Source organism: Myodes glareolus, chromosome 7 (genome assembly GCF_982192425.1).
Source record: "Myodes glareolus chromosome 7, mMyoGla1.1, whole genome shotgun sequence".
In the NCBI taxonomy this organism is placed as follows: domain Eukaryota; kingdom Metazoa; phylum Chordata; class Mammalia; order Rodentia; family Cricetidae; genus Myodes; species Myodes glareolus.
Window position 1 is genome coordinate 95116666 of NC_142032.1, and position 23860 is coordinate 95140525.

The 23860-nt window shown below is 43.0% G+C and overlaps 1 protein-coding gene across 5 annotated transcripts in view; it reads left to right on the top strand.

Moving 5' to 3' along the window:
* Dennd2b (DENN domain containing 2B) overlaps nt 1-23860 on the top strand; it is a 190146-nt gene that overhangs the window by 80699 nt on the left and 85587 nt on the right. For 3 of the 5 annotated variants that reach the window (XM_048460601.3, XM_048460604.3, XM_048460606.3), the window contains one exon: nt 7316-7404. The exons of 1 other annotated variant lie outside the window; for it this stretch is intronic. The gene's annotated coding sequence lies outside the window, so the exon portion shown is untranslated. Of the gene's footprint in view, nt 1-7315; nt 7405-7836; nt 8166-23860 lie in introns of those variants that run through there. One more of the 5 variants, XM_048460603.3, reaches the window with a different exon arrangement.

Below are 23860 nucleotides of genomic sequence, written 5' to 3' on the forward strand. Positions count from 1 at the left end.
GAGACGGGCAGATCTCTTGAGCTCACTGGCTAGCCAGACAAGGAGCAGAATCACTGAACTCCAAGTTCAGTGAAAGTCTGCCTCCAAAACAAACAAACAAATAAATAAATAAAGTGAAGAGTGATTTAAGAAGCCTAATGACTCCTGATACCACCCACTCTTACATGCTTCCCCTTGTACACACCCACATTGATGTGAGCATACACAGAGAGAAGAGAAACAGAGAACACACACAAGCGTGAGCACATGAGTGCCTAATAGGATCCCATAGTTTGCTTACTATGTGGAAGCAAAAGCAGTATCCCTCTGGGAGACAGGGACTTGCTTAGGAACTTACAAGTCCAGCAAACTCTGTGTATTTTTTATGCCTTTACTTTCCCCTCTCTTAGTACATTGTCTCTTGCTTTTCGTTTTTTCTTATGGAAATACTGGAAATTGGACTTAGGTCCTCACAAATGATAGGCGATCACACTACCATTCAGCTACAGCCCCCTAGCCTTCCACACTGATAATCATTAGGAGAAAAGGAAGAACATAAAGCCCTTTAAAGACTCTCCTGGGAATTGCAGCCATTTTGTCTTTAAAGAGATAAGAAAATATTGGCGCTAGCAAGATGACTTAACAAATGAAGGTGCTTGCCGCCAAGCCTGATGACCATAGTTCAATTCCTAGGATTCTCATGGTAAAAGAAGAGAACTGACCCACAAGAAAACATAAATAGTGGCTGGAGAGATGGTTCAATGGTTAAGTACACTAGCTACTCTTGCTGAAGACTTGAGTCCTATTTCTGGTACTCATAGGATGGTTCACAGGACATTTGATAGCCTCTTCTGGCCTATACAGGCACATGGTGCACAGACATATATGTGCATGCAAAACACGCGTAAATAATTTTAAGAATAAACATGTAAACAAAAAGTAAAAACAAATAAATGCCAAGAGAGATAAAAGAAAATGCCATACATTAGTGACCCAAGCTAGATTCTGACTATCATATCCTCTATAAAGTATAGGTGCGTATATATTCTCTGTACAGGGTAAACTCATCTAAAATTCATTGCTGTGGAGAACGCTGTTTCCTTTTGCTTATTTGGTGAGTCTTTACATTTTTCCATTCATCCCTCACACATTGATTGCCACAATGAGTGAGCTGCTAAGTCCTTGCACCTGTGTGGGGACAAGTGTACAGGTCATGATGATAAAGTGCTACGTATAACATAGGATAGGCATCCCTAGGCTGCTGTGGGCCCGCAGAGACAAATTCTGCCGAGAGATGTGTAGTAGGAAGCTGCTTGTTCATTTCCTGGCTGCCCAGACTCCTGCAATGATCACACAGAAACTGTATTATTTAAATCACTGCTTGGCCAATCATTTAAGTGTATTGCTAGCTAGCTCTAACATCTAGAATTAATCTGTTTCCATTATTTTATATTTTACTATGAGGTTTGTGGCCCACCGGCAAGGTTCCAGCTGGCAGTTTTGCATCTTTCCCCTCTGGTGGCTACATGGCGTCCTTCTGACTCCGCCTTCTTTCTCCCATCATTCAGTTTAGTTTTCCCTGCCTAGCTCTACTCTGCCCTATCACAGGCCAAGGCAGCTTCTTTATTAACCAATAAAAGCAACACATACACAGAAGGACTTCCCACACCAGAGATGGAAAATCATTTCACAAAGGAGGTGTCCTTGAGGTGGGCCTTGAAGGCAGTAGCGTTTTGTGAGCTTGGGAAGGAAAGGCAGCCAGGTGAAGTAACACCATGAGCAATAGAGAGTGGGAGAGAAAGGCGTGGGCAGTTTTAAAGCAACAATTATATGTAGTGTCATGGTGTGCTGTGGTTATGCCTACCACATATGGGGTGGTGGCAGCATGGGAGGTGTGACTTGGAGATACATTGATCCTTCACTGTTAACTGTTGAATGAAAATATACGGGATAGGAATTCATATTTTGGACACAGTGTTGTCTTGTAATAGACAATAGATCCAATCATACAATTAGTTGTTGCTTTTATTTAATACTTAATTATTTTTCCCATACAGTAATTTTCTTTCTTTTTAAAAAGATTTGTTTTTATTTTTAATTATGTGTATCCCTGTATAGGAGTAGTATGTGTATGTATGTACAGGTTTTCTTGGAGGCCACATGTGTCGGATCTCATGGAACTTGAGTAACATAGGGTTGTGAGTCACTTGATTTGGATGCTGGAAACCAAACTTTGGTCCTCTGGAAGAGCAGTATATGTTTTTTGTTTGTTTGTTTGTTTGTTTTTCGAGACAGGGTTTCTCTGTAGCTTTGGAGCCTGTCCTGGAACTAGCTCTTGTAGACCAGGTTGGCTTCGAACTCACAAAGATCTGCCTACCTCTGCCTTCCGAGTGCTGGGATTAAAGATGTGCACACCACCACCTGGCCAGTATATGCTCTTAACTGCTCAGCCATCTCTGCAAGTCCCCCACCCCCACACAACAGTTTTTAATGAATTTCTTTTTAGTTACAGAATTTTCTGCTTCAAATTTATGTTTTATGTCTTCAAATTATAATAGTAGATAAATATATATTTATACATACATATGCATATACGTGTTTTTTCAGTGTCCAATCTTTTGACATCCTGACATGACTTTAGGTCATAAAGTTCATGCTTGAGGATTGTGCAATCAGATTACAAAAACAACAACAGCAGCAACAACATCCCCTTGTGTTTTAAGTAAGTTTGCAGTTTTGTGCTGGACCACATTCATAGTTGTCCTTGGCTGAATATATTCAGAAATTCCATTTTTATCTGCATGGTAGCCTGTACTACACAGTGGAAGGGAGAAGACAGTGTTTGGTCTCTGGATAAAGCTGAGCCCAGAGAATGTTGCTGTCTTGAGAACTGCACCACTCATGCAGCTCCCTTGGCTTGGCAGAGATACAGTGGTAATGGAGAGCCTGTGAGTGGGCACTGGAGTAATGAGAGAAGCTATAAAACCCTGGAGTGATCCCTAGAAGAGTGACCTTACCAGGAAAGTTCTGGGAAACAGACCACGGGGAGACTTGACAGGAACTTTTGGTTAAGACCATAGACAAGGCATATGAGTGAAAAGAAATATAATTATAGTTTGTAAGTCTATGACAAAATGCAGTGAGTGACATGGAATAGGAAGAGGTTTTACACACTGATTCTGAAGCTGGTTTTTGAGTGCCTGTTCTGTGCTGGGCCGTTTGTCAAGTACAGGGACTGTGGTAGGAGAATAATCAAGGTTCCTGCTCTCACATTAAGCAAATAACTGCATAAAAGCACAACTACAAATCCTAATGAGTGCTTTGAAGGAAAATGAGTGCTTCTGGAAGCACAAGGAGCTGAAGGAGCTGCATTTAGACTTGGAGGACTGTGGAAGTCAGGAGATGACAGTCATGTTGAGGCAAGATAAGAGTCATCTGAGCAAAGACTGGGGGTGGGGACCCAGGCTAAGCTAGACAGCATGGAAAAACATCTGACATTTTCAGTGAACTGACATATCCTGTGCTCAGAGGGGAAGGAGGAAGTATGCTGAGAGAAGGGGAGAGAAGGATCATGCTCGGTCCTTGCAGGTCTTGGTAAGAACTAGATTTCATCCTGAGTGCTCTGGGAAGCAATGAAGTGTGTTAGGCAGGAAATGACATGATCCTGTGTCAAAAGGGGCTTCAGACAGCTGTGTGGAGAATGGATTTGTGAGGGCGTGATGCTGTGGAATGTATATTTGGTCTTCCTCCTGTTTCCTGGCAGACAACTCCTAAAATCCTTTGGAATCTCCAAAGCAGGATATATGTTGGTTTTTTTTGTTTTTTTGTTTTTTTTAATAATTGCTTGGTGACCGAGGACTCCTGGATGTCCTCAAGATAAAGACTGCTTATGTTTAGAAGACTGTAACTTTTGGCTTTACTCCCGAGGAAGGGAGATGGGTGAAAGTTAAGTTTGTTACCAGTGACTAATGATACAATCTGTTGTATCATTATATATTCTGAATCTTTCATAAAACCCCAGAGGACTGGGTTTTGAGACCTGTAGTGGAGCTAAACACTTACATTTGTCAAGAGGACTTGGAAGCCCTGCATACTCCCCATACCCAGCCCTATGCTTCTCTTTCATCTGTAATACTGTTTATAGTAAACTAGTAGGTCTAAGTGTTTCTTGAAGTTTTATGGCTAACCTATCAATAGCAAATTCATTAAAGTCAAGGATGTAGCTTTGGAAATTCTGATTTATGTTTATACATGTTTGGTCAGAAGCACAGATAAAACAATCTGATTCTAGCAATTGGTATCTAAAGTGACAGAGAGCAAGTCTCATCAAGGACTGAGCTTCATGGGTTTGGGGTGGTCCCTAGGAAACAGTGTCAGAAATTTACTGTTAGACTGATGATTTGCTTGATATGTTTGGAAAACCTCCACCCAATTGCATAAGAAGGTTTCTGTGTTAATTGTTGAGTGATAATACATGAGAAACTGAGTTTGAGTTTTCATTATTTTTGGTGATGGCAAGAGTTGAAGCTAGCTAGGGTAGTTAAGTTTCTGTAGTAATTAACAGGCAGGATAGGCAGCAGTGGGAGTGGAGAAAAGGGGGACAGATAGGAAGTTTTTAAGTAGAATTATTTTGGAGTTGAAAAGGATTGCAGTGGGAAGAGAAAGAGACTGGAGATGCCTCCCAGGCTTCTGGTTCATGTATGTGTAAGCTTGTGGTTCTTTCTTTTTCCCCTGTAGTGGTAAGGTTAAATCTAGAGCCTTTTATGTGTCTGGCAAGTGCTGTTCCGTTGAGCTTTCTCCCAAACACTTTATTTGTATTTTATTGAAAATATTACATTTATTTATTTGTGTGGGGGGGGTATGTATATGGGTAAGTGCATGTCATGATGTGCATACGGAGTTCAAAGGACAGCAGAAGTCGGTTCTCCCTTTCCACCGTATAGGTCTCAGGGATTGAACTTAAGTTTGTAGGTTTGCTGAGAAGTGCCATTACCTGCTGAACCATCACACTGGTCCTTATTTTCATTTTTTTAAAAAAGATTTATTTTATGTGTATTGGTATTTTGCCTGTGTGTGTGTTTGTGCAAAATGTGTGTGCCTGGTACCCATAGCCATCAGAAGAGGGTATCAGATCTCCTAGAACTGGAGTTGTGGATGATTGTAAGCTATCTCATGGGTGCTGGGAACCAAATCTAGTTCCTCTGATCAAACTCTTAACCACAGAGCCATCTCTCCCATCCACATAGCTCTTATTTTTGAGACAAGATTTCAGTGAATTGCTTAGACTATACTTGGATTTGCTCTGTATTCCAGGCAGGCCTTGACATTGCAGTTCTCTTGCCTCAGCCTCCTGAGTAGCTGGTATTACAAGCCTGATCCACCATGCCTGGCAGAAAACTTGGGTCTGTAAAAGTCCCCCTCGTTCAGGAGAAGTCAGGCTGGCCCTATATGGATCCAGTCCTGCAGAGGCAGCAGAGGAAGTTAGCTGGTCTTGCTTCTGTCCAGTTCTAGGAATTCATATAGAGCAACATCACTGAAGCAAGGGTTCTGGTCTCCCCACATTCAGGCCCTTCCTAACTTTGTCTCTTTCTTCTGAGGACAAGGCACCCCTGTAACTCCAGTGTGCCACTAGGGGGAGCATGGCTTGCGTTGTGTGTCTGCTTTTAGGGCTTTTAAAGTTTGGATTACCTCTATGACTGTGTTTGTGCTTCAGTAGCTTGACTAGTGCTGTTTAAAAGTATGCCTGGCATGCAGTAGGGTCCCAATAAAATTTGGTTGGTATTACTATTATACCATGAATTTTATCTCATTGTAAAAAGGGGTGAGCTTGCCTCATCTGGGTTTGGAGACAAAGCAAATGTGCATTCTTTGGGTTCAGAAGAAAAGCAGAGAGATGCTTGTTGTGTCTAAGAGGAAAGAGAAGCTGAGATTTGGTGATGCTTTTCTTTTGCAGATTTGGGATTCTGGGGCTCATGGCCACTTAGGACCTGTCTTTTCTTCTTGGGTTTTGTGGCATGTTTCCTACATTATCTTCTGCATGTATTTATGATTTAAATTCAGGCCAACCAAAATCTGGTTTTGAGAATTTTGTAGTATGCTGAAGGTGAACCAAAATCACAAGGAATTCTGCAAGGGATGATCATTAAGGATTCCATCAGGACCTCCCTAGTGTTATTTTGAGTAACAACACTGGAAAATGTTCTCCTTGGGCCTCATTGTCTCTGTTCTCATCAGCCTCCTTACCTTCCCACATGCAATCCATTTACCAATTCCAAATAATTCTATCTGAAAATATATTTAGTATCTGGTGGCAGAGGGGTACTAGCCATTTCAGGCTATGAGTGAAGTTCTTAGCTGAGTGCCTGATTTGAGGGCTTTAACGAGAATAGCGTCTTGGTGCCTCCCACCCCACCACCCCAGTGATAAGATGAATGTGTAGAAACTATAAGGTCAGGAAGCTGGCTCAGTGGCAGGTGGCCAGTTGGTGATGAGGTCAGACATTGTCAAGGTCTTTTGATTTCTGCTCAGGTGTTCTTGGCAACTCTTCTGCTTAATGTATGCTGGAGAGTTGAAAGGCTTGGACACTGTTTTTGGATCTGTTATTTTCTGATTTAGTAAATGGGAGCAAATAATTTTACCTTTGTTTTTGATAGTCTTTAAAATGTGTTAACTTAGTGTAATAACACAGTTCTAACTCTCAGGCCTCCTTCATTGGCGAGATAACAAGTGAGCCAGATTTGGGAAGATGTGTGGTAGCACGTGGTGGTAGGGCAGGGAAGTTTCTCTCTGGTCTGCAGCAGATATTCTGCAGATCGTAGATGTTCTCTGCCATCGAGTCTTCAGGCTGGAGGGTGGCCGGTAGATTTACCTCACCAGGACTCAGAAAGAGTCTCCACTTTCCCTTGGAAGCTCATTATTTGTGGTTATCAGAAAACTGCCTGGTTTTCAAGATCAGGTTTCAGTGTACTTTTTATAGCAAAGTCTATAACATTAGGAGACACCCTTGATTGGTCTCTACTCTTAGTTCTTTTTCTGACTAGTTATGTAACTATAGGTCAGATATTGGATCTCTCTGGGCCTCAATGATCCCATCTGTTAAATGGTAGCTAACCTATCTGACCAGTGTGTTTCAAACAGTTAAGAGGATCAAGCAAAATAATTATCTAAGACAGTGTTAAGCAGTGTCCAAGTAAGAGTATACACTGGGGGGGGGGGGCTGCTCTTGTGTTGGGCAGTGAGGAGGCTGTTGGTGTTGTTTCTGATGCCCTAGTTGTGACTGTACACTTGCCCAGAGTTCTTCCTAGTCCTGATCCAGTTTGTTTCTTCTCCATTGCAGGAAGACAAGAGACTGCTTAGGCTCTCGCACTAGTACCATGGGATCCTGTATTGGTTAAAGCCATCTCCACGACCTGAACAGGCAACAAGGTAACCTGAGAGGCCTGTTCAGGCCAGCTTCTGGGATGTGAGAGGTATTTCCGCCCCAGTTGCTGCCGGAAAATCCCAAACCGAACAAACAAGTAGAGACACCATGCAGCAGGGTCCCTCCTTCGCATTCAGCAACTGCTGTAGGATCCAGAGGAAGAGCTTGCTTCCCCTCCAAGTCTTCAGCTAGCTCCCTCCCTCTTGGCAGGGATTCTTCCAAGTTATAAAAACTGAGACACTAGAGGGGAGAAAAACAAGTCCACTCACTGTCCTCATCCTTCTCCCCTCCGGGTTGTTGCAGCAAGTTCCCAGGAACAGTCCTGGGCTCCTGGTTGACGGGAAGGGAGGTAGGGGGAGTGGAATGCATGCATAAACTGAGCCGCTCAAAAGACAGCGCTGTTTCGAGGCCATCTAGAACTCAGGGAATATGTGTAAGTGCGCGCACGCTTGTGCGTGCGCGTGCTAGCTCCCAGGGTTCCGGGTTGAGGGAGAGCGCCTAGTTGAGTGAGAGCGAGCCTGTGTACAGCCTAAGAGGACAGGGTCTCCATGACAACTGGCCTGACTGGCTCGCTGTGCTAGCTCTGCTCACTTGGCTGGAAGGAGTGACTTGAAAGGTCAGAGGAAGGAGCTTGTGGGAAGCTCACAGCAGGTACTGGAGCTTAAGCCGGTGGATCTGGGGGTCCTGGGCTCCCTAAGTGACTGTGGTGTGTGTGAGCCAGCCTCTGCGGAGAATGGAGTGGGCAAGAAATCACCCTGACTACCAGGTAAGGGCACTCTGAGTCTCTTGCTCTGAGTCTTGGGCTGTTTGTGGCAGGCCGGTGTCTGTGCTCTTCACTCAAGGTTTGGGGGTCGAAAATGATGTCATGTTCCAACAGTTGGATTCTATTAGCTCTGGGAGGAGGAGGAGGGAAACAGCCAATTTTCTTGACTTTGTGAATCTAGTTAATCTCACTCTGGCTAAATCATAGCTGTTCAGGCTTTGCTCTGCTTTTATTTAGCACAAAGCCACTGGGTATTTTCACAGAAAGGCTCTGTTACAGGAAAACGAGTTCTCATCACCGCAGCACTGCTGCAGCTCTGACATGAAAACTTGGGAGCAGCTTGGTTGGTTCCACCAGTGCTGTCTGCCCTGTTGTCCCCATGCCTCTGTGTCTCACCTGTAACAGCAACAATCAGACGAGCTAATAATGTGGCTCAGTGAAGAGTCTGCAGCGAGTTCCAAGTCTCCTGGGAGCAGTTAGCAGGACAGAGAGACAGACTATCTCAGCAGTGTCTGAGCTGGAGCCTTGCACTCTTTTTATGAAGTAGCTTTAGAAACAGGAAATGCCCCCTCCCCTTAATGATGCTCGTTACAGATTTTCTTGAGTTGTGGAAGAGGGGACTTTCTTGGGGTTTGGGGACTTGCAGATATCTGTCTAATCCAGATGTTGCAGAGGGCTATCTTAGTGCTGCAGCTGCTAGGAACTTTGAGGGACTATGCTTATGCTGGATAATCCCTTTGGTTCATATTTTAACCAAATCCCAGGGCACATACTGTCCACATTGTACATGCCTTGTCCTAAATTTCAGAAAAAAAAAAATCTTGTTCTGATCTAGCGACATGGAGAGGAGTGGTGTGTGGTGAGCTCTGTGTGGCCCAGGAAAGGAAACCCGCCCAGAAAGGTTGTTTTATAGGTGATGAAGTAGCTAGTCCATCTGTAATGTTAAGAGGAGGATAAGTGCTGCAGACCCTCCCTGCAGGAAACCCCTCAAGAGATGTACTTCTACTTCAGCTTACTCCTGGCCTCAGGGAACTTTGTAGAAGCTTTTGGTTTCTCTGTGGGGCCAGGGAACAGCTGTTGTTCCTGGCTCTTTGGTTTTTCCTTCTTGAACTTTCTGAACAGTGTGCCTTTTGTGTCCTAGCAAACAATGAGGGGGCCTTCTGATTAACTTCGGGTCAGCTTGCCAGTACAAGCACTGGCTCTGTATCCCTGACTCTGGTGACCTGAGTCTGTGTGTGCAACACTGTATGCACCAGTGTTGGGGCCGGAGGGACTGCCAGTGTGAACTGCATGGCCCCTGGACCTCAGAGAGGCTACTTCCAGAGTTAACATCACCTTCTCTAGGGATCCTTTGCTTGGAGGAGTGTGGCCTATGGGTTGGGATTAAAGGTGGAGTTGTGAGGAACAGATGTCCGAGTCTGATGCTGGTACCTGTGAGGTTCTGCTGCTCGCTGGGAAGCCCTTAGCTAACAGGAACTTCAGATCATTAGCTGTGAGATGGAAATAATGGTAACAACTACAACTGCACGGTGCTGTTGAGAGAAAGCAAATGGAATGGCTTCCATGAAAGCAGTTAGTTGTAAACAAGTCTATGGTATGTATTATGATAGAGAATGAAGCTTGAGGAATGGTCTGACTTCTCTGGAAAGTCACTTAGCCTCTTTCTTCTGGCTCCCTCATTTATAATGCACTTTTTACTCAGATGCATTAGTAAATTGCAATGAGAAAAAGCTCACAAGTCTTCTTTGAGATGTTTAAGGAAACGAAAGGTGATGCTCATGGTAGACTTTGAGCCGCACAAATGATCCTTCAGAGACACTTGAGAGACAGAGCTTCCTGTAGGTTTTGCAACCCACGTTTTAGTGTAGAGAGGAGTCCCAAGAGACCTTTCTCTTTTCGAGTCCACATTCACAGCTTCACACAGTGGTGGTATCACACATTTTAGTGGTTGTAAGACAGGCCCTGGTCCTGCTAGGCTTCTCTGGGGAAACTGTCTTAAGTGGGCAGAGGGGCCAATCTCTTCAGCTTTGGGTTTGAAAGGTAGGCTTATAACTGGTAGGAAGTGTTATTGCTCAGAAAGCCTCTTACAGAGCCAGGCAGCTCTTTAAGTAACTTGTAAGGCTATGGCTCAGGGGAAACCAAAAAGAAAAAAAAGGAAGTGGGAATTCCAGGGGCAGAAACTTGATATGTCCTGGAATTGTGCCAAGGAATGAAGTGGAAGGGTAGGGAAACACCAAGCAAGGATGTCCTAGGTTTTCCTCTGTCTTCAGTGTGCCTATACGGTATATGGCATACTAGGGTACCCCACCAATACCCTCAGCCTCTATCGTAAGATAGGGGAATACCTGCCAGCTATGACTTGGCATGGCATCTGGGGAGAACAGGTTCTTTTTTTTTTTTCTTGAATCAAACAATGTAGTTCTCCTAGGTGGCTTCTCAGGCTTCAAGGTGAAGTTTCAAAGAGAGTTTAGATTGGACACATTGTTGTGGCCTCCCAGGCCAAGGAGGTTGTACACATCTTAGATTGAACTGCAGCTGTTCCTTTCTTCCCAGTCCTTCAGCTTCCCAGAGCTGAGTCACAGATTGGATCCCTCTATGTTCCTTAAGGATTAAACAGTAACATTCCTGTTCTCCTCCCTCTCTCTCCCTTCCTCTACTCCCCTTCCTGTACACTTTCCCTCTGGACTCACAATCTCCAGAAAGGATAATCAGTCACCAAGGAACTTGAAACTTGGAAATCTTAGACGAACAAAGCCAAGGGCATCTTTAGTTCTGCTGGCCCGCTCCTTTCCCTGGGCTGGGAGAACAACTTTGGGGAGGCAGCAGACTTCAAGTATCATGGCATCACTGGTGACCTGCAATTCAGAGACATGCCCTGACTTCCACTGCATCTGACACTCAGAACCACTTTGGGCAGGTGGACTGGCTCCTGAGGGAAATGGGCCTGAGTACCTGTTAGAAACTGGGCTCTTAGCTGTCATACATCCTAGCAACTTCAGATTTCCACTGTTGCATCCAAGAAAGTTTGCTAAGGTAACACAGTTCTGAGGCTAAGCAGCAGCCTCCTAGAACCTGGCTCGACTTCCCTTTTGTGCCTCCGTGTTGGCTTGGGGCCTGAGGGAAGAAGCTACAGAAAATTGAGTTCTTTGAGTTAGAGGGACCTTGGCTTAGAGGGCATGGGGGGTGCATTGGCCATCTGGCGTAATATAATAGGCAGATTTCTCTTCAAAGCCTGTGGGAAAGCTTACATTAATGTGACTTCTGTTAGAGGAAGGGAGAAAGGGACATCTTTTTCTGCTAGAGGGGAAGCACAGTGATCCTCTGTTTGAGTAAGTAGTGTCTCTTTTAGGGGAATATGTTGTCATTCTATATAACACTGAGTTGATTAGAGAAATCTCAGAGTCTTTTTCTAACCTAGGACCCTAGAAAACGTCTATGTGTTGTTGTTTTGTTTTGTAGGGAGAGGAGGTGTTCAGTGAGTCTTGACTACCGTATTGAAGAGTTTCTGTAATTATTCCTTCTCTTACTTCTTTTTTTGGCTCTGATATAATGCATACACTGTTGTGGGGCCTGCTGAAATGATTACAATAACTGAATATTTGGGCCTCTCTCAGATTGTCCCTGTGAAAGGGCAGATTACATGCAATTAAGGTACAAAGCTGCTTCAAACAAGATGGGCCTGTTTCTACGAGCTTCTCTTGAAACCATGTAGTGAGAAGACGACTTAATCATTCCCTGCCGCTTAGCCCCAAAATAATCACACAAAAACTGTATTAGTTAAATCACTGCTTGGCCCATTAGCTCTCCTTTTTTTTTCTTCTCTTTCCCAAGCCTACATACATTTATCCAACACTGTAACCCATTTAGAGGTCTTTCATGTCTGAATCTGTCTTATTGTGTATCTGTAATTCTTTACTGTCCAGGAGGGCTTCTTAAAATGCTAAACGCTTCTTAAAAACTTAAGCTGTGCCATTGCTAGGGGAAATACGACACTCCCTGCTTGCCCTGCCCAGCCCAGCATGGTGGAGCTGCTCACTGCTCACTGCCTCAGAGAGCCACGTACAGCGCCCCATTTCTAGGCACACAGCTGGTACATGCTGCCACTAAGCAAGCCATAGCACATTGCTCACAAACCCCATTCAAATGCTTGGTCTCCTGAAAGAGCCAGAGGTTGTGCTGGCAGCATGGCCCAGAAAGCCAGCTTTTTTCTGCTGTCACTGAGTCAGGAAAACCTCTCTTAAAGGAGCTGTTAAAGTTTCGTCTGGCTCCAGCAGGGCTTCATGGCTTCTCCTGACTCCACCCTTCTTTCTCCCAGCATTCAGTTCCATTTTCCCCTCCTACTTCTGCCCCACCCTGCCATAGGCTCAAGCCAGCTTTCTTTATTAACCAATCATATTCACAGCATACAGAGGGGAATCCCACATCAAAATCACTTCAGTTTCTTCTTCTGCAAGGCCTGCTGTAGCTGAAGGTTTGTCTGTGAATTGGGATTGCCTTTGGGATTGTTTGAGGACTGTTTGAATATGAGAAAAAAAAGATAAACCGAGGGTTGTGGGAGAAAGATCTAGAAGCAACAGGCCCTGAACAAGGGGGCTGAGAATAGAGTAGTTCTCAGCAGCAGCAGTGGGTTAAGAGAAAGTCTGGCCAAGGAGGTCTTCATATATATGTTATTTTATACACACACACACACACACACACACACACACACACATCATATATCATTTTGAGTGTGTGTGTGTGTATGTTGCTCAGTGAGCATGTGGTTCTGTCTTAAAACAGCTCTGGCCAATCCTTCCTGCTTCTTATGGAGGAATGATCTTTTCAGAATTGCTTTTTGCTTGTCTCCTTTCTGCTGACCACCCCAGGCAGGGCCCCTCAGGTCTTCCTTGGCTTCCTATTGGGGTTTCCTCTTAGCCTGCCCTCCCTCTTGTCTTGCTGACACAGGTTTGAGCCCAGCCCTCTTTACATCTCCAAATACAAATCCATGTATTCTACCAAACCCAACTTGTAGGGGAGGCTTTGCAGCCAGCTTGGGGTGAGGGTGGTATAAGTTGGAGTAGGGGAGTTAGGGTGGGGTGAGGGATTAGAGTGGTACAGTGTGGGGGGTGAAATGAGATGAGGTACGTGAGAGATGGAGGTTGTAGTATGACTCTTTTTACTACTCTCTTTGGACTTCTGGAAAGTTATCTCTATATTCACAGGTAAATTCATCTCAAAGCATTTTTATAAGTGCTATAGTTATGGTATGTATGCTGCCAATAAATGTCAGCTGTTGCTGTCGGTGACCTTTCCTTATGATCATTTCCACTGACACATGGCAGGAGACTGCATTGGCCTGGTAGTTGGCATATCTGAGTTTTAGTTCTGGCCCCATCTAATAGGTAGCTCTCAGTTTCCTCTTCTAGAAATCAGAAGGAATGAATTAAGAGTTCTCATTGACATTTTGACTTGTTAAATGCCAATGTTGGTTTCCCAGATAGACTCTCTGAAATTCTATGAAATTAAATGTATATTTTATTTCCCCAAAAAATAGTTTGTGCTTTTAAATTATTTGAATAACTTTTATGCCCATCAACTGGATTTTTTTTAAAATTACAACACTGTTTGGTCAATAACTCAGGCATATTTCTAGCTATCTCTTACATCTTGAATTAACCCATTTCTCGTAATCTGTGTATTGCCACGAGGCTGTGGCTTACTGAAAATATTTTGGATCCTTTTCCTTTGGAAGCTACATGGCATCTCTTTGACTCTGCCTACTCTCTTTATTTATCTCTGGATTTCCCACCTGATTTTACTCTACTAAGCCATTGGCTGAAACAGCTTTATTCATTATCCAGTAAAAGCAATACATATACAGAAGGACATCCCACATCATCTCCCCTTTCCTGTCTAAATAAAAAGGAAGGTTTTAACTTTAACATAGTAAAATTACATATACAAAATAGTTATCAAGCAAGAATTATAGTTACAATATTTAGTCTATTTACATTTGGCGAATTAAGAAAAATACTCCATCATCTATCCTGTCTTTGTGAGTCTAAAGTTTTATATGTAATTTATCCTTTATCATAGCTAAGGAAAATTATAACTATCTGTCTTTAACTCTTTAAAGACACCAGAAGGATGTAATATTACCTAAGTAAACGGGAAGTGCATTGTAAGTAACTTTCCAAACTAGAATTGACAGAGATGTCTTGCTGCCTGGACAATCACTTAAAGTTCTTCTGTAATGTTGGGCCATCTGTCTTAAGCCTACAGGCCCATGGTACCCAACAGACTTTTTCATGAAGCAGGAGATTTGAAGATCTATTCTGCCTTGTAATGGCAAAGTTTATCAGTTACTTTCTTCTATATCCTGCAGAATGTCTGGCAGTTTCTTCTGTGAAGCAGGAACCCTAAAGGACCATCCTGTCTTTTGGAAAGTTTAGCAGTCACTTTTCTGTGGGTCCTACATGTCCAATTCATACAGCATACCATCAAGTGGTCCAGGCAAGAACAATTTCTTGCCCAAGTGGCTAGCAAACTCCATAGGGAGCCTCTTTGATGCCTATCATCCTCTTGAAGTAGATTAGTACTGCCAGAAGCAGGCATGTTTCACTGTTGAGAAAAGTCTAGGTTCCTAAAACATTTTAAATACCATCTTCTGTAGGTCTTTGAAGTGTTGAAGAATATCTTCGTAACTGAAATATATCTCTATATATCTCTGTATATCTAAAAAACCTAACTAACATAATTAAAAGTTTGATTATTATAGATAACTATATATTAATCTATATTTCTTAACTATACATTACATTTTTAAATGAACTGCACAAACATAATATCTTAAACAAGAGCAGAAATACATATACACAGTGTAACAAAATCAGCCTTAAATATCAATAGACCAATATCATACCAATGCAAAGTATTTAACTATATCATATCCCCTCCCCACATCAGCTGGATTCTAAGAAGTGTTTTTACTTAGTTCCTAAAACTTGAAGATGGGAATCTTGTTCTCATGTTCAGAAGGTACACAAGTGCTTGCAGCAATTGCAGAAAGTAAGCAGGAAGCCTGCCAGTCAGTAAGAAAGATGTGAGTTTGCTTGGTGCTGCTGGTGATATTTTCATCAGTAGATGTTTCAAGCACCAACTTTTGATTTGCTCTGAATAAATGCTGCCATCATCTTCAAGAAAAAGGAGAAACTTTAGTATTGTCTGAAGGACTCTCTGTCAGCATTTGAGTGACCAGTTGGTGACCAAAAACAAAGCATGTGTTAGAGAAAGAGCCATACAACCAGAATGATGGTTGGAACCTGGACTCCAATCATACTGAATTCCAAATACCTGGAATAATTCAGCCACATTCATGGTTCCTTGTGATACCTTGTCTAGCTTGTCCACAGCCTTTCTGTTGTCTCAACTGAGGCAGGAAAAGACTTATGTGAGAATATTGTAATGAAGCCTACATGGAAAAGCATAGTTAGTCCTACTTTGTTGATGAACAAAATATTAGCTATTTTTTGTATTTATTACTCCAAGCAATATTTGTGACTAATCTGCAGGTTTTGTGATATCTCCTTTCTTTACATCAAGGACAGTTTTAAGAGTCCCAACAGATCAGAACTTTAGCATTTTGCTTTTGGTAAAGAAATACATAGTCTGAAGTGGTGCAAGTCTTTAGTACCATCACTGGGGAGACATAAGCAGGATCTCTGTGAGTTTGAGACCAGCCTTATCTACATAGCAAATTCCAGGCCAGCCAGGGCCAGATAGAGACTGTCTTAAGAAAAGAGAAATACAGTTGGGTGGTAGTGGTGCACACCTTTAATCCTAGCACTTAGAAGGCAGAGACAGGTGGATCTTTGTGAGTTCAAGGCCAGCCTAGTCTATAAAGAGAGTTCCAGGACAGCAAGAACTGTTACGTGGAGAAACTCTGTCTTGGAAAAAAATTTTTTAAAAAAAGGAGAGAAAGGAGAGAGAGAGAGAAATATATAAACCAAAGCAGGGTTTGGTGGGTGGTGGGGCATGTAATCTCAGTACTTGAGAAACTAAGGTAGGGGTTTGAAGCTAGCCTGGCTATATTGTAAAACACTCCTTCAAATCCAAACAAACAAGTATGTCAAAGTGGGGGAATCTGGCCAAACCAAAGAACTGTCCAGGCTGAGAAGATGCTCTGTGAGGGCTAGCACACAAGTGGCACTGGGGTGGGGACACGCCATAGCCCTGTATGAAGGAGCAGGGTGGGAAGTGGGAGAGCTGATGGAGAGTAGAGACAGAGGCAGTGAGATCCAGGCATTATCTGAGCAGGTGACTGTGACTGAGACAGTAAATGGCATCAGGACAAACCCTGGCACTTTTCCTTCCCAAGAAACTTGTTGATTCCATCCATAGATGCCACTTGCCCAGCACTGACCATTCTCGGTAGTGGGAGATCTGGATAGGGAGGTTCTAATCTGTGTCTTAAAAAAAAAAAATGAATAGCCCATTATCTACAGTGTAATTATAAAGAGATTTCCTTTTCCCAGCTGCAAGAAACAGGAACTTTTGCTGCCAAATTTAGCAGTGTGTTTTAAGTCCCTCAAATCTCCTCCCACTGCTACCAAAGCTTTGTTGTTATCTCCTGCTGAAATATCGCCTGGAAAGGTCATTCCAGTGGTGCCAGTTACTGAACTCAGGCAGGGGAGCAGACTGGGGAGTACCTGGGAGTAGGTGCCTCACAGATGTTCTTCTTAAATAAGACTGCTTTTAATTTAATAAGGTGGTTGTTCCTCTTTCGAAAACCACACTTGGCAGAGGAGGGCCAAATATTCTACAGTTACTTCTGAAGGCTCTCAGAGGCTAGTGAGGCTCAGTGTCCAGTAGCCCATAGTATTCTCAGAACCTCAGTCTTGTTACTCAGCAAAATTATGGCCCATACTCTTTGTTGGCAGAAAGTTTCTGTGGTACAAATTTAACACCAGACTTTCTCCCTTCTCCATTGGCTACTCAAGACTTACCTTGTTCTGCTGGAATAATTAAGAAATGAAGCCTGTGGGGTGCTGGAGCCACACATGAAACTCATTTTCAAGGGTTTGGGGACAAGTGGGTCAGAGCCATGTGCATATAGATTTTGACACTTGAGAAAAAGGAATGCAGAGAGACTGACCCTGGAAGCTGTAGAGAAGAGGGTGTGCGAGAGTGACCGGAAAGCACCTGGACAGTGACGTGATCTTGGCAGGGGCCGTGACCTTGGTTTGCAGCCTCAACTCCATCAACTCAGCCAGCTCTGTTCAGAGGAATTAAACTTTGAATTCTGGGGAGAAAGTGCTTTTCTTTGCCTTTTCCCACCCCCTTCCCGCCTGCTTGTTACTTTATGGTTTCAGACCTAAATGGACTAGCATCCTTCCCTCCAAGTGTGAGTATTCATTGCTGCCCAGGACTGTTGCTGCTCAGCTGTTACTTTATGGTTTCTGAGAGCCAACTGTGAGTATAGTGGGGGAAAGAAGGGTTTAATTAATTCTAAATTAGCACCCAAAGTGGATAGGGATCAAGTTAAAAAGAAAACAAATGGGAATTTTTGTTGTATTTAAATCACATTTAGTGGAATTTTAAGAGCCCCCCCCCACCCAATCTTGTAACCTACAGCTGTTGGGCAAATCTTGGTGAGATTCAAAAGCAGTACTGTCAAGACTTGCTTTAAGCTGCAAAACTTAAGGTCAGATGAGTCAATGTGGCTCACTGGAAGAAGTTCAAGGCAGAGCATGCCCAGGACTAGGAACCTCCTGAGCTCCTAGCAGCATTTAATGTTTTTCAGTGGGGGAGCTGGGCTGACTTTATTTGTGAATGTTTCTCAGGGGTCGACATTCAGCCTTTTATCTTCCTCATCTACATCTCTTCCTTGGGGGCCATCCTCTATTGCTAGTCATTAATCAAGAGAAAGAGGGCAGGGCTTACCTTTGCCTCACATGTCAGAAATGGAATTTATTTATTTATTTTTCCAGTAACTATTTACTTGAGACAAGGTTTTACTAATATAGTTAAGGCTGGCCCAGAACTTGAAATTCTCCTGTCTGCATCTCCCCAGTGCTGGGATTATAGGTGTGTGCCACCATGCTTCATTCATTTAGCAGCTATTTATTTAATCTTTATGTAGTTTTGTATGTGTGTGTGTAAGAGAGACAGAGACAGAGAGGCAGAGAGACACAGAGACACAGGCACAAACAGAAAATATGAGAATGTGTTAGTTGAATCAGTGAGTTGAATGTATTTGCCTCTTTATATGCCAGGCTAACTGCCTTAGCAGCTTCTGTGGGAGGATTCGCCTGACTCCTCCTCCTGTCTTGATGTAAGGAGCACTTGGATTACAGGTGCACACTTCTATGTCTGATTTTTTTTACATGGAATCTGGGAATTTGAATTCGGATTCTCACTCGTGTACAGCAGGTGCTTTGTCTACTAAACCTTCCCTCCAGCCTTAACAAATATTACTGAGTATCCATTTTGTTCTGGCTCCTGTACTGTATGTTGGGGTATAGAGATGACATAGATAGTAAAAGTCTTTTTCATGGAGCTTATTGTAGAGAGGATTCGGTAAACAAATAAATTGATTAGTACATGATATGAAGAAGAGAGGATGGTGATTTGAGAGGGGTTAATGTGGACTGGAGAGGTTAGAAAAGGCTTCTTAGAGAATGATGTTTAAGCTGTGACCTCTAAGGTAAGGAGAAGCCAAAAATATGCAGACTTGAAGAAGTACCTTCCTGAAGGAAGGAACAACAAAGACAAAACTCAGAGGTTGAGATAGCTTCATGGGCTGAGGAAATATGGTTGGAGTGTAGGACCCAGTGATAAGATGTTGGCCAGTACCAGTTGGGATTGAGCCGAATGGCCATTGTCAGGGGCTTGAAAACCCAGTGTGAGAGGTGCACATTTAGATGTGTCACCCACTTTGCAGTCAGGTGTGGGAATTTGACAGGGCTGGCTAGCTAAGAGTAACAGTGAATCTAATGAAGAGGAATCAAGAAAAAGAGAAAGGAGAAGTGGTCTGGAGTAAGGATGGACATCAACAAGCTCAGCTAGCAGAGACAAAGTGGACACATTCTTGGGGTCAAACAATATGTGTTGGCAATTTTCCAAAGACTTTAGGTTTATGTTATTTTATTAGTGATGTATTATTATGGCAGACACTTTTATTTGTCATTTTAGTAAACCCTCATGATAATCTCTGAGTAAATTTGTGATATTTTGATGTCTCCAGGAACTCAGAGTCACTAACTCACTTTAATTCTGGATCTAAGTCTGTGTGAACCAAAGCATGTGCTCTCTCTACACCCCATTCTGACTGACCTACCCAAAATGTGTTTCTTCTCAGGAACCTGAAACATTTAATGACGTCCCTGCTCAGAGTTGTATGTTTTCTTGATGACTATGTTCTCCTTTCAGTCATTGGATGTTTTGAATATTTGTGGAGTTGAGTGGAGTATTTTCTACTTTCTCTGTAATGATTATGATGTTAACTACCAAGACTGTCAATCAAATTAAAAATGGGGCAGGGGTTTGGAATGTGTGGCAAGACTGGAACACAAATAACCTGACTTAACCTTTCTCTTCTTTCCCCCCTCACCCACTGTATTTTTAAGTTATGGGTATATTGTGGTGTGTGAGTGTGTGAGTGTGTGAGTGTGTGAGTGTGTGTGTGTGTGTGTGTATGCACCTGAGTGCAGGTGCCCTTGGAGGCCAGAAGAGGGCATCAGATTCCCTGGAGCTGAAGTTGAGAACTGTCAGTTTAGGTTCTGGGAACAGAACTGGGATCTTCTGCAAGAGCAGTATATATTCTTTTTGTATTTGTTTGTTTTTTTAAAGATATATTTATTATGTATACAACATTCTGCCTCCATGTATGCCCATATGCCAGAGGAGGGCACCAGATCTCATTACAGATGGTTGTGAGCCACCATGTGGTTGCTGGAAATTGAACTCAGGACCTTTGGAAGAACAGCCAGTGCTCTTAACCACTGAGCCATCTCTCCAGCCCTTCTTTTTGTGTTTGTTTGTTTGGTTGGTTTTGGTTTTTTTGAGTCAGAGTTTCCCTGGGTGTAGCTGTGGCTGTCCTGGAACTTGCCCTGTAGACCAGGCTGGCCTCCAACTCATGGATATTAGCCTGCCTGTGCCTCCCAAATGCTGGGATTAAAGGTGTGCACCATCACCACCCAGCCGGAGCAGTACACACTTACTTAACCATTGATCTTAACCATTGATCCACCTTTCCAAACCAGCTGCATTCCCTCCTTCTCTTCCTCCCTCTCTCCCTCCTTTCTTGGTCTCATACATCACAGGGTGATCTCAGACTTGCTGTTTGGTTGAGGGTGACTGTTCTTTCTTCTACTTCTGGAGTGCTAGGATTACAAGCACACACTACCTAATTTATGCAGTGCTGCAGTGCGGTTTGATGTCGCAGGGCGATCGGTAATGAAAAGTCCCCAGACTATCTTAATGCAAAATATACAGCTTTAATAAACAGAAGTAAGACTTACACCAGTTTACACCAGAATCCAAAAGATCGATCCGTCCTGATGCAGGAGCCAGGCGAGAGAGAGAGCTAGCGGAGCGCACTTGCCAGGTTTATAGGCAAGCTTTAGCCTAAGGGCGACACGCCCCACAAACAGAATGTGATTGGCTGAACTCCCCTATCATCTCCCCTTTTTTTCTAAAATAAGACAGAACCAAACCAAATACAACTATATACAATTGAAGCAAATAATAAATATAAAGTTACAAACAACAAACAATGTTAAGCAAGAAATATATAACAAAAGTTTTATTAAATATTCTATTTCAGGGAGTCTAAATAATGTAGATGGTAACTACAACTATCTAATCTTCAATTTCATCAAAGATCTGAGAAGAAAAATAATTTTACTCAAGCAGCCCGGAAGTACAAGCGGGAAACTTCCGAAATGTGCAACAAATGGAAGAGACAACTGAATACCTGGGCAATCACCCAAAGTCTCGTTTGCAATGTTGAGTCAACCAACTTTGGCTAAGGCCTGATGTAACTGACATGCCATTTTTTAAAGGCAAGAAACCTTTTAGGACTCTCTCACCCTGTCTTGGCAAGATAAGACAATCCTGCTTTTATCCATTTACGGATATTTTGTAATTCTGTCAGTGTTTGAGGTATGGGCCTTTTCTTTGCCCAAAGGCCAGTTCTGCCAGGAAGAAGACAAGCTCCAGATGGAGTGTCTTTGGTGCTCAACGTTCGGGAGTAGAGTGGTGATACCAGGAGTGATTGTGTCTCACTACTATAGAACTATGAGTTAGATTAAAGGCCATTTTCCACAGCTCTTCGAAGAAGTTGAAGATTATACTATCTATACTAGGTATGATCTCTATGCACCTAAATAACCTGATTAGCCTAAATATAAATATAATAAACATATATGACTATTGATTTCTATCTATATAACTTGAAGACTAAGAGAATGAACAACTGTGCAATGAGTGAGGACAATGACCTCCAAATGTAAACAATGTATATCATTACATAAATGTCTTAATCAGAGGTAGGAATGTAAGTATATGTATATATGTCAATACAAATAGAGGTAGAAGCATGCTCACATACAATATTCAATATATCAATGTACAAAAATCAACATCAATACAATTTTCTAAAAACAATAACTCACAAATACAGTGGTTTCCTCGCGTTATTTTCAGTTATGACTTCTTGGCTTTTATAGTAAAAAGATGGAATTTGTCTCTTGGAAAAAATAATTTATTGGTAAACCAGTAGTTGCAATAAATGTTTATTTTGTAGTTTATGAGTCTTTTCAAGTCTCTGCATTTGTTGGAATGTTTAAGGGAAGAGAATTATCAGGTCACAACTTTGACTTCTTGGAAATTAAACATCAACTACATTGAATTTGCAGATACTTCTTTTTAAGAAGGGACTGAACCTGCCTGGCTTGAGGTGCAGGGTTCAGAAGTGACGGAGTGTTTGGGTGCTTGTGAGCTCTTACTCCTTGGAGTTCGTGTGATCTGTGGTCCACCTAGCCGGCATGCTGAAATGGTACAGTTTGTGGGGGACCGAGCAGGGTAAGAGTGAGTCTCAGGTAAGCATGGATTTCTGAGACCCAGAGGAGTTTCCTTTGTGAGTAATGGGTTCTGCCTTCCTACCTCCATCACTGTCTGAAAGAAAGATACGTGATTTGAGTGAAGGTGGTTTTTATTTTCTGACTGTGCTTAGCACCAATTCACTGAACAAAAATTCAATACTTGTCCACCATGAGCAGAGATACACAGATGAGTTCCAGGACGAGGCCAGGAAGATGGGTTAAGGTTGGAACTTGAAGAGCTGGACCACCGAAAGCCATGGACTCGCTGCTCCAAAAGCAGCAAAGAGCAGCTTTGGAATCAGTTGTGGAAAAGCAGCCTAGGAGGCCATGTAGAAGACACAGCTGAGTAACAGAAATCTTGCCCCTCTCACTGGGTGTTTTATCACAGATAGGTGATATTCCTGTCTGCCAAAACTGATTTAGAGTAGTAGAAAGTCAGGGAGATCTAAGGGCAGAGTCTGAATTCCCCTTACAGAGCCCTTAGGAGCCTTAGATCGGTGGTGAGACTTGAACATACACCAAACTTACCCGGAGAGCTTGTTTTCAGTTCAGTAAGGCCAAAATGGGCCTGAGAGTTTGTGTTTTGGGCACGTTTATAGCTATGCCTACTGTAATTGTTGGTGGTGCTGGTGTGGGATGAGTGTGATGGTCTTATGTATGGTATTGGTGTTGATGGTATGTGCTGATGGTGGTAGTAGTGTATGTGGTGGTGTGATGGAGGTGGTGGTGGTATGATGGTGGTAGTGGTGGTGGAGGTGTTGGTGGTGGAGGTAGTGGTAGTGGTGATGGTGGTGGTGGTGGAGGTGGTGATGGTGATGGAGGTGGTGGTGATGTGGCACATGGTAATGATGATGATGGTAGCAATGGTGGTTTTGCACCCTCACTCTGAGAAGTACTGTTTAAGAGGCTTGCTGGCTGAGATACAGTGAGGCTTTGAGAGTAATTGGCTTTAACTACTCTAGAATTTCTTTTTTTTTAAATTGAGCTACATATTTTTTTTTTTACTCCCCTCCCATCCTCTCCCGTCCTCTTCTACCCTCTCCCATGGTCCCCATGCTCCAAATTTACTCAGGAGATTTTGTCTTTCTCTACTTCCCATGTAGATTAGATCCATGTATGTCTCTCTTAGGGTCCTCTTTGTTGTCTAGGTTCTCTGTGATTGTGAATTATAGGGTGGTTTTCTTTGATTTATGTCTAAAAGCCACTTATGAGTACTATGATATTTGTCTTTTATTTATTTATTCATTAAAAATTTCCACCTCCTCCCATTCTCTCATTTCCCTCTCATGCCCCCCACTTCTCCTCCCCCTCCCTCTCCAGTCCTAAGAGAAGTCAGGGTGCCCTGCCCTGTGGGAAGTCCAAGGTTTTCGCCCCTCCCTCCAGGTCTAGGAAGGTGAGCATCCAAACACACTAGGCTCCCAAAAAGCCAGTACATGCAGTAGAATCAAAACCCGGTGTCATTATCATTGGCTTCTCAGTCAGCCCTCATTGTCAGCCACATTCAGAGAGTTCAGTTTGATCACATGCTCCATCAGTCCCAGTCCAGCTGGCCTTGGTGAGTGAGCTTCCATTAGATTAGTCCCATCATCTCCGTGGGTGAACACACCCCTCGCG